Here is an 11,289-nt window from a genome sequence, read left to right as displayed (position 1 = left end):
ATATCGGAATTGACTTTATTCTATTTGCTTATGTTCTCAATTATATTTTTATTAGTCTACTTTTATGAGGCTTTTTGAAATTATTTTCGGAGGCAGACAGCACTTCCAACCGCCTCGGTTAATGCTTGTATTAACTGATGCGTTATTTTTTATTGACCGAGGCGGTTAAAAATAACTACCTCCTAAAATCTATTAACCGAGGCGATCATTATAAGAGGCCCGCCTCCAAAAATACCTCTATTTTTTAGGTTAATAGTGGATGAGCCCAGTTACTATTGACAAAGCCCATAAGCCCAGTTTCTATATTTGAGTATATATACGAAGGAAAACCCTAACCCACTCACCTTCCCTCCCTCTCCCAGCCGCACTCTATCCCTCTTCCCCATTTAGCGCTCGCTTCCCCACCGCATCTCCAGGGTGGAGCGGTGCCTCCATCCTCAGTCCTTCCCTCTCTCACAAGCGCCTCCCTCCTCACTCTTCCCTCTCTCTCCGGGAGACTTCCTCAGTCAGGCGCGCAGGCTTCCCCACCCATCTACAGCGTGCAGGCACTATATCAGCGCCGGGCGAGCCATGGCGCAGCACAGGGTGCAGCCACAATGGCTCTCCAGTGTGCGGCGACTACGTCGTCAGCGGTCGGATGATGGCGGCCCTGTGCGTGAGGGCCCTGCGTTGCGGGGTGCTCGAGACGACAACGGTGGTGGCGCTCTTCCCTCACCGGCTAACGATTCGATGGGGTGCTCGGGACGGCAATGGTGGTGGCGACCCTCCCTTACCGTCGAGCTAACCACGATGGGGTGCTCAGGGAGGCGGAGCACCTTCAACACTGGCGGATCTGGCGAGGAGGACATTGGATCTGGCGAGGAGGAGCAAGATCCTATAGGAGAGGGCTTTTGTGGCGGCGATGGCGACGCGCAGGGGCGTTGGCGCGTGCAAGGGTAGCAGTGCGAGGCCCAGATCCAAGCCTAGTCTGGATTTGGGCTTTTTTATTTTTTTTTATTTTTTTTATTTTCATTAACCGAGGCGGGCAACTAATACGCCTCGACAACACAGTGATTTACCGTGACCTTACGTTGGTGGCGGGCGGGTTGCCCGCCTCCGTAAACCCTTTTTGCCCGCCTTGCAAAAAGTTTTATGTAGTAGTGTTATGCATAGGATCGTATAGCGCTTACTCATTAGGATGATGGGTAAGTGATAGATATTGTATAGGCGAGGTGCCTAGACCGTATTTATGTGCGATTACCCTTTATAGTTCGGAGCTTGAGGTAGATCGCGGGAGTGACAGTCCCGTTGAGTCCTTTGTATTCCTTCTCCCGATTATAAGGATTGTAGAGCACCATTATTAGAGAGAAGTGATTGCTATGTCCATGATATTTTTTGCTAATATCACTATACATAGATATAACCTTTTCTAGAGATGATGCTAGGTGTACTTGCACTAATCAATGTATGCTTTGACAGTATAGTTAGAATACTTAGGATTTATTCCTGTAGATTGTCCTAATACCATGCTAGTGCTATAGACTTAGAGTAATCTAATTGAGATTATTATCATGTTTATCTTATGGCTATGAATTCTTATTTATCATTTGTCACTTATTATTTATATTCATATATTTATCTTCTGTGACACTTACCCTGCATGGAAGATAGATAAAGACATGGTTAAGGTCTCCATGATTACATGCATCATTGCCCATTATCCATTGCATGTCTCTTCCCAGTGGTAAAAATATAAATAACGATACCTGGAATACTCCTAGTTAAAATGTTACATCGGTATTATCTGTGCGCTTGTGGATCCTTTATTTATTTATTTATTTATTTATTACTAGAGAAGCATATAGATTTAATACCAGCACTTCTACATCATGTTAGGATGACAACCTAGCTTAAGTAATGCTAAGTAATTTTGACGTCGTTGCTCGGGATAGGTTGAAAAGTCTATTTTTGGTAGTTACGTTAAGAAAGGTCAACAAGTACAAGGTTTAAATCTAGGTATTTGTAAGGAATTATGACAGAGCAACTATTCATTATCTCCATATAAGAGTGTGTTCTAGAATTTCATTTTGAGAGATTCATGAGGAGCTCTCCTTAGATAGCAAAACTAATTATGAAAGATAAATAGATTTTTATTGGGTTTCTAAGATTATTCATCTTTTTAGTTTTATGTTATTATAACGCACTAGGAATAAATAGATAAGTGAGGGATACTTAGCTCGGTATATGGGGTTTGCTCTCCCCTAAGGTAGATATTGACATAGTCTATTGAGATTGCTGATGGGTAGTGAAGGCGTACTGATCCTCCTAGAGTGTCGTGGGTAGTTGCTGTTAGAAATATCACTTTCCTGGTCTAGACAGTACTCTGACAGGGGATAGGGCGTCCTTTTGTCTATTAGCTCTTCTTGATCCTTTGAAGCCAATGAAGCTCAAATAGACAAGAAAGCTTGTGGAACTGATTAAGCGTTAGTAATAAATCTCTAAGCTTTGGAAGTCTAGAACTTTCTTATACCCTTTTATCTTTTAGCAAGATCAATATATTTTTATGCTTTTTATTTTTACGGTATGTGGACAGGAAAATAAATATGCTGAAATTTATTTATGCCACCACAGTAGATGAGTGTGTGAGTTGTTGTATCACACATTAAATACATGGGGCTTAGTATTTTTCTAGATGCAATGCAAAACATATTTATTTTCTTTTTCTAATGCAGAAATAGTAAAGATAAAGATGCAACTACTAATGCAATTAAGAAAAGTAAATATACTAAAGCAAAAATGTAGATAAATGCCAAGTTACCTCTTGGCGTGGCGTTTGGTGATTTTAAGTCCTCCGAACAGGACCTTCTTGTTCGCTCAATGATTAAAGGGCACATTGGATGGCACCATAGGTGCTATGTCCTGTGTAGGATTTGATTCTGAATTTACCTTGGGTTTCCATACTTGCTTGTAGGTGACTGTGACTTGGAGGAGGGAGCTTCTAGAATTACTATCTCTTCTTCTACTGTTACCTCCTCTTTAACAGCGTTCTCCTTGTCAGGGTATCGATAATTGAATCCTGAAACCTCTCCTTCATAGTCGGCCCATCCATCTACAACATTTTTCGTCTTTTGGTAACGGGTACGCTGCCTTCTCCTTGATCTATTCTTCTTGGGCTCCTTATCAATTATATAATTATTGTTTAAATGATGGTGTACCTTTTCTGAGGGAAATTTGAAATGGATCTCCCCTGTTCCAATGTAAATGATGGCCTTGGTGGTGTTGAGGAACGGTCTTCCTAAGATGATGGGTGGATCACACTCATCTTCACCCTTGTCGATGACCAAGAAGTCAGTGCGGACGTAGTGGTTGTCGATCTAGACAGGGACATCTTTGGCTATCCCTTCCACGAAGCGAAAGGACTAGTCCGCCATATGCAACTACGCATAGGTGGGGTCCATAAGCATAGTATGATATAGAAATTCATATGTTACCTTGGCCATAATGTTGACGCCCGATCTGGTGTCACAGACAATGTTGTAGAAGTAACATCTATTGATAGAGCATAGAATAGTTAGGACACCTAGGTTGTCCTTCCTGATTAGGTGTGGAGACTTGAGAAGGTGGTCATACTCCTTGTGGATTGGAGTGACCATTATTGCTATCTCCATCTTTTGGGCCTTCTTTTTGATCTTGTTCTTGGTCTTGGTCTTATTTTGGGTGTTGCTCTTGTTCCTACCATCGACGGTTTCCTTCTGCACCGTGGATGACTTTTCCCTATTCTTAAAAGAAAAGGCTTCTCTATTTCCCTTAATATTGAATGTAATCTTAGCAGTGCTAGCGTAGATAATGGCTCCGGTAGTGTTCAAGAATGGTCGTCCTAGAATGATAGGCGACCTCTCATTAGTGCCAGTGTTCACTACCACGAAGTCTGAAGGTACGTACGAGTTGCCTACCCGCACATAGATCTCTTCTAGGATTCCCATGGGGTAGCAAAGTGACTGGTCTACAAGCTACAAACACATGGTTGTGTGTGATAAAGGAATATTGAATAGCTTTTCATATATCACCTTAGGTATGATGTTGACGCTTGCACCGAAGTCATAGATCGCCTCGTTGAATTTTGTACTTCCAATGGAGATCAGAATAATTGGCCTCACTGGATTGCCTTTCTTTATTGGTGGAGTCGAGTCAGTCCATGTTCCTCTTGGAGGGTCACTCTAGTAGCTTCCTACATTAAAGATGTCTACAAGGTTTGTAGTTTCTAATTCTCCTGATTGTCTAGGAATCTTACCTTGGTCATTGGCAGAAGCAAAGGGAGCAAGCTATTGCAACTAAGATTCTAGCATCTTATTAAAGCTAAGCTAATTCTTGATAGCATTAGAAAAACTTCCCATTCTAATATTAATTGATTCTAAAGTTTTTTCATTATATGCTAGATTCTTAGACAGGCTATCCATTAATTTGCCCTGATTAAGCACTAACTCTCTTAAAGGTTGTTGATTGGTATTATTGTAAGAATTATTACCTTGGTAATTACCTACGTAGCTAGCTGAGTAGTTAGGCCGCTGTTGCTAGTTCCAGCCTTGATTTTGCTAAGGACGGTAGTAGTTATTGTTGTTGTTGATGTAGTTCATGTCCTCTGTCAGCTCTGAGCAGTTGGTACCTATATGCCTAGTCCCTCCACACTCTTCACAAGTCATCTTGGAATCATGAATGTGCATGACTTCCTTCTTCTCAATGACTCTCTCATCAAGCCTTTTCATCAGCTGGTCCATCTTGGCAGCTAGAATGTCTACCTCCTTGAGCTGATGCATCCCTCCACCTCTCTTGTGGGTTTGAGTTCTCTCTTTACTCCAACCTTGATTGGAGGCCATATTTTCCACAAGAGTAGTGGCTAGAGCAATGGTAAGTGATAAGAATGCTCCTCCAGTAGCAGCATCTATGGTTTCATGAGTGCTGTTGCTGAGCCCATGATAGAATGTCTGCATGAGCAGCCAATTCTCCATCCCATGATGAGGACACTCGAGTATGTAGTCTTGAAAATGCTCTCAAGGTTCTGGGATTGTCTCATCATGTTGCTGAAAACTTGATATCTTCCCATAAAGAGCATTGGTCTTGCCTGCGGGGAAGAACTTTGCCAGGAAATTGGTGGAATATAGTGCCCACGTAGTATTCTTCTCCTTGTTGGCGTAGAACCACTGCTTTGCTTTGCCTAAGAGTGAGAATGGGAAAAGGTGAAGTAGTATAGCATCTCTAGGGACATCCTTGCATTAATAGTGGAAGTGCTGCAAATCTCTAGAAAGTGTTGGCACTAGCATCTTTATGGGCCTTCCCATAGAACTGGCTTGCTTGCACCATGTTGATCAATGTAGGTTTGAGCTCAAATGACCCATTAATAACTACAGCTGGTCCAATACAGATGTTGACCACAGTGGGAGCTGAGACTCAAGAAGTGACTTGTCGGCCATGAAGTCAAGCTCTGGTGTCAAACTTTGAATAACAGTTTGATCTTCTAATTCAAAAGGATTGGTAAGCTGAAATGATGATGATGTTGGTTGGTTCCTTGTCAACTTAGCCTTTGTCTTACTGATCAATGTTTCTAGATTATCAATGAAATTATCTGGGAGATCAAACCTGCTCATACGTTACCCTGCAAAAAGATTCATAGACTAGACAAACACAAGGGTAAGTCTACATGAGTGAGAAAGGTGGATGGTGCTCAATCCATGAGTGGATATAGTGATGCTCATTATCCTTTAGTGCTTTCAACCTTCCCCGACAACGGCGCCAAAAATGCTTGTTGATACTTCTTAATGCAATTACTATAAATAGACTTTTAAACCTATCCCTAGGAACGACATTAAAATTACTTTACATCACTACTATAGAAACAATTTTTTTGAGGCGGGCAAAAACAGTTTTCCAAGGCGGGCAAGATAAATGCCTCCAATAGAAGGTCACGGTTAATCAAGTGTTAATGGAGGCATTTGTTTGCCCGCCAAGGTAAATAATTGAGAAAAGTTAAAAAAATGAAAAGCTCATCGATGAGCCCGCTGAGCCCATCGATGGGCCCACTAAGCCCAATCCACCGCTGCTGCTGCCCCACGCCTAGCGTGCTGCCACTGATACCACCAACCTCGCTGTCCTCGCTGCCTGCTGCAGAGGAGAAGGGCAGGCTGCATGCGCACTGCCTGCTGCGGAGGATGGGAGGTGGGGCGCCGGGAGAGGGGTAGGGTGCCGTTGCCTGATGTACAGGAGGGGGAGTTGGGGCACGCCCAGGAGAGGGTTGGATCCGTGTTGTCCTCGCCGTGGATCCACACTGTTCTCACCGGATTTGGCCTCTCATGCCGAAGGAGGGGGCACTGTCGTGAATATCCCAGGCATGGGGAAGGGAGGGAAGGGGCACGCACGTCGAGGAAGGGACACACACATCAGAGACGGGAGAGGCATGCACATCGAAGAGGGGAGAAGGCATGCGTCGTGGACATCCCAGGCGTGGGGAGGAGCGTCGCCGTCTAGGATGGGAGGGGCACGCATGTTGGGGAGGGAAGAGGGCACGCGTAGGGGCTGCGACACTACAAACTTCTGACCCTTGCGCAATGACGAGAAAATGTTGCAATAGGCCCGATTTGGTTGCAAAATGTAGTTCTTGCCACCGAATCATGTTTGTTGCCAATGGTTGCAAAATATCTTGTTGCAATAAGAACTTGCAACCATTGCTAGTCTGGCATTGCAATAGTTAGCTTTTGTTGCAACCACGGTTGTTCATTGCCAACCATGGCAATAGGACGTTGTCGCAACATTCACTAGCATGGCAATATGTGCACTTGCCATGCTCTTCTTCGTTGTTGGAGGTGGTAAGTGCAACGAGCAATAGCGTAGCCATAGAATTTTGTTGCCACGCTCGAATTTTGTTGCCTAAGGTGTTCTTGCAACAATCGTTATGTCGTGGCAAGTAAACTGTTTGCCACATTTTTTATTCATTGCGAGAGAGGCTACATTATTGCCACGATCACTGTGGCATGACAAAAGTATCATTTGCCATGCCTGGTTATTGGTTGCAACAGATTATATGAAATTGCCACGGTTTTGTGGCGTGGCAATAATATCATTTGCCACATAAATTTAGTTGTTGCAAGATCATGGTGTCGTTGCAACAAGACTATTTGCCACCCAATTGAATTCGTTGCAAAAGGTTAACGGTTATTGCAACAATACCATGTTGTGGCGATAGTATTATTTGCAATGTAAATAAATTTGTTGCCATGAGCATATTGCCACGGATCATGGCTCATAGGCCTAGCTTTTATTGCAACGCTAGTAACATTTAATTTAGGTTTCATAAATCATCAATGCAATTCAATAAACCATAACAAAAGCAATTGCACTCACATATATATTCAATATAATAAATCATTCGATAAGTTAACAAACCACTTAAAAAGTAGCTAAATCATAAAAAGTGTACAATTCACTCATTTGACTACTTTTTAAATTGTTCTAACATATATGCAGCGCTCGAGTATCCTATAGTGCCATACATCATCGCCTTGGCTGTGTCCTCGCTTCGTTATGAGCCTCCCATTGAAACCTTGTTCTTGCTTCCTACACATGAGTAAAAAAGACATTAGCACATGCCATCATGATACATAGTATTATAGGTGCCTACCAAAATGTTTACATGTGTTTCCAATGCAAAAATAAACTAAAAGCAAAGCAACTATTTGTTATTAAACCATACAGCCACATATATATTTGGAAATATATGTATTATCCCAAATTATTTTAACTAAATTGATCCATAGTTGCTAGAAAGACAAACGGTGGCAACCACCACATGCCCCTGCCACCATCAGCCATAATGATGTCAGGAATCCTCCACTCTGCATGTTCTAAGCTGAACCACAATGACTTGCAGTCGGTTCCACCTCGACCACAGGGTCAATGCTCATTTGAAATAGGGTACTAATCTAATTATCAAAAGAACTTAATACCAAATATACATAGAAATATTTTAGTACATTTATAATCAGCATAGCTTGAAGAAAAGGTTGTTACCTGTTTAATTGATCCAGTTAGTTGAATGCAGGATATAAGCATGTGACATACCAATTGTGGGATCAAGAAAACGAAGAAAACTGACTTATATTAATTTATTATGACACATAACTACAGGCGATCACTTAAACCATATTTGGGATCACAATTCAATGACCTTGCAAACAAGTAAAAACAATGGATAGAAACTCCAATGCCAAGGAACTAGTGTTTAGAGGAGCCCCAACGCCTATACTGCTATAGTGCTATAGCAATGTTCGCTGCTCTGTAAGCGGCTGAAATCAGTGATGCTGCTAGGCCTAAAAGAGGTTCAGTTGGCATATTCCGTTGGCATAAGCAGTAGCCGCCGCTTCTCCTATTGCTTTAGATCAAAGCAGCCAAAATCAGCTTGGCTGTGCTACTGCTGCTAGTGCAGCCAGAATCAGCTGCAACACAAAGCAGCGAATAGGGGGTATGATAGGGCTACTGTAGTACAATAAGCTGGCGAGGTGTAATACAACCTTGAATCAGAATGAGAAATTAGAAACTTAGAAAATAAGCATTCAATTATTGGACAGATGAAGAGGACAAAAATGTAAACAAAAAAGAAGCATTTTATTGTAAGGGAGTCTCTTTGAAGAGCATATTTAATCACGAATGAAAATTTAATGGGAAATATGATATATAAGTGGCTTCATGCATTCTTTCTAATTTTTGTAACTGTTCTCAAAGAATGGGTTATGAGCCAATTAATTACGATGGGACATTACTGCATATGTGCCTTAATACCATACATTGGCAACCAATTACAGTAATCTTATTGAGAGAAAGGTGGTAAATAGCACATTGAATCCTATGCTTCCAGACCAATTTTGCTGGCATGAACATCTTAGGGAAAACTAATTTTGCTAAGTCTCACTTCTACTTAAGTAAATATGCACACCGGAAGCATAGGAGTCAGATGTGCCAATGATGGCACACAAATATGAATGCACGCTGGAAGCACATAATTCAGATGTGCCAATGATGTGCACACAAATATGAACATCTTAGAGAGAATAGCACATCTGAATCCATTATGCCGAAATCTCACTTGTACTTAAGTAAATATGCATGTTGTGATTATCATACAACTCTAATATTGACTGCATATTTCATTAGCTGAAAAAAACTAAATCCTACAGCCAGTGTTGATGCAGAGCTGTTTGACATGCCAATTTCATTAGTAGGAAATACTAAAACTACAAGCAGGCAGAAGATCTATGGCTAGCAAATTTTGGTCGTGTTGCCCTGAACATCACATCCATGAACTGAACAAATCCCATAGAACAAAAGGAAATTGGTAGCATCAGAGTAAGATTTATGGGAGGCGACATAATTCTGTGGATCCTCGTTTTTAGTAAGGCATATAGATAACATGCATGTGACAAAAATTATAATGAAGCCACACTGAAAGTATAGAAAACATGTTTCATTCAATATAGATTCATGAATAGAAGCTAATTTTTCTCACCTCTTATTTTTAGTGCTTGTTGTTTTATCCCATTTTATGTCCTTCATCAGTTATATCTTCAGTTCTACAAAATGAAGCATGGTCAAAGAGGCAATAGTACATCATTTGAAAATACTCTCTCCAGATTACAAACAATCTAGTGCCAACCCACGGACCCCACTGTTAACTTCTACTAGCAGCAAGCACAAGCAAAGAAAAAAACTGAGAAAATATAATGCAGTTGTTACCTGACTCCTTTTCATATTATTTCTTGTTCTATTCATGAGCTGTTGTTGAGTGATATATGTCTTTGGTGCAGCCACATTTGCAGTGTCTGTGTTGAAAAGATTTTTGTTGAGAGCTGCAGTATTTCTAGTGAAGCGAGTAGGTGGCGGTGCATCTTTCTGTACGGTGAGAACGCTTTCGGGCTGAGTCTATAAACATAAAATTGTTTGATCCATTTTAGATACAATACAAGGTACGTTGCTCATGATACAAGGAACACAGTGCAATAATGTCATTACCTGCTGTAACACATCTTGATTTTCAGTTTCACGTTCAGTCCCATCACTGTCTTGTATGCTTGGTGCATCTTGTATTCTGGCATTGTTTTGTGGGGTACTCTACACATACAAATATTGAGGTAAAAGATTAGGCATCATAATCATAAGTTTACGAAGAGGACAAAGGATGAAATATTATTCTATTACCATATTCGTAGCTTCTTCTTTGTGCTGTGCTAGCATATTAAGAAATTATTGCTTCATTTCTTCTCTTAAGCTTATCTTAGCATTTTCCAGATTATCTTGCATCCTCCTCTTATTTTCTTCTTTCTCCCTTTCCCTTTCCTCAGCTTGTTGCGCCATCTGTTCTTTGAGCCTCTCCACCTCCGCCTCAAAAGAAATGCTCTTCTCCCTAGCTGCAGCTTGAGCACGTGCATGCAATTCAAGGTTCTCTTTTATATGTTCTTTGTGAGTAAGATTCTCAGCCAAATATCCATGCCCATGTAACTTGGATGATTTAACTTGTGTTGTTTCTTTGTAGCATGATTGGAAAATCATGTTCTCCTCAACTTTTGTAAGTGGTTGTTTACCAGGTTCTAAGCCAATCTCAGCAATTTTCATTGATGCATTTTCCTAAATATAAAATAAACAGAACCTGTTAAGGGTTGATTGACATAACCAGCTACTATAAAAAATGGCTTGCCAAGACATTTACTCACATATATTGAGGCTGACATAGTATTCGACCACCTGCCATGTTTCGTGTGAGTGCTCCTCCAAAGAAGAGCATCACTTGGCTCTTCACCAGTTTCTGGGTCTCTCTAGGATGCCAGAATACTATTTAACACACATGTATTGCATCAAACTAGGGAAGGACTAGATTTGTGTAACCAATGATTACTTGCTCAAAGCTACACTGTGAGAAGTTTTTTGAACCCATCAGATGCTTGGTTCTTCGTTGCTGACGGTTGGAGGAGTTCTGACTGCTTAATTTCTGCAGAATGAGAACAAGTGCTTTGTAGCAATGCAAATAAGGTTGATCAAGGTCGTTCGGCAAATTAGATTTTATGAGAACTAACCTGGAATTTATCAGATCCAAAATACAATTGCAAGTAGTGCCACTCAACAAGGTTTATTTCCTTAGGTATGTTCCGCATCCTCTCAGCATAACTATTGTATGCCCTATATGTTGCACTCGGAGTTGCTCGCCATCCTGTGTACCGATCCTGTGCAATGCTCCATATTTTATCTTTTTTTTTATCCACATTGTCAATGTTG

Source organism: Sorghum bicolor, chromosome 10 (genome assembly GCF_000003195.3).
Source record: "Sorghum bicolor cultivar BTx623 chromosome 10, Sorghum_bicolor_NCBIv3, whole genome shotgun sequence".
NCBI classification, from domain to species: Eukaryota; Viridiplantae; Streptophyta; class Magnoliopsida; order Poales; family Poaceae; genus Sorghum; species Sorghum bicolor.
Note: the sequence above shows the minus strand (reverse complement) of the source record.